This window comes from Leptonychotes weddellii, unplaced genomic scaffold, assembly GCF_054177405.1.
Source record: "Leptonychotes weddellii isolate Sample4059 unplaced genomic scaffold, ASM5417740v2 HiC_scaffold_180039, whole genome shotgun sequence".
In the NCBI taxonomy this organism is placed as follows: domain Eukaryota; kingdom Metazoa; phylum Chordata; class Mammalia; order Carnivora; family Phocidae; genus Leptonychotes; species Leptonychotes weddellii.
Genome location: NW_027764305.1, coordinates 1 through 297, shown reverse-complemented (window position 1 = coordinate 297; position 297 = coordinate 1). Strand labels below are relative to the sequence as shown.

Genomic DNA, 297 nt, shown 5'->3' with positions numbered 1-297 from the left:
CGGCCCAGCACGAAGCTGGGCTCCCGGGAGGCCTCCTGCTCCGGCCCCTCCAGCAGTGCCACCTTGGATGGCTTGCCGCAGCAGCGCGCTCTTCGCCTGAGTGAGGTCCGAGGGCGCCTGGTGGGAGAGCCCGTGGCCCTCGCCGGAGGCTCCTTGGCCAGCGAGCGCGCCGGCTCGCACGTCGTCGTGGCCGAGGGGTGAAGGCGATGGACTAGAACTCCACTGGGGTCTCCCCGCGCAGGTTCGAATCCTGCCGACTACGCGGCTCCCCTCTTTGGGGACACCACCTCCGCTCTC

The 297-nt window shown here is 71.0% G+C and overlaps 1 non-coding gene across 1 annotated transcript; it reads left to right on the top strand.

Annotated features, from left to right (window-relative positions):
* The first annotated feature begins 180 nt into the window (after positions 1–180).
* Positions 181–262, top strand: TRNAS-AGA (transfer RNA serine (anticodon AGA)). Its single transcript has one exon. It is a non-coding gene; the product is annotated as a tRNA-Ser (tRNA).
* Positions 263–297: the final 35 nt, after the last annotated feature.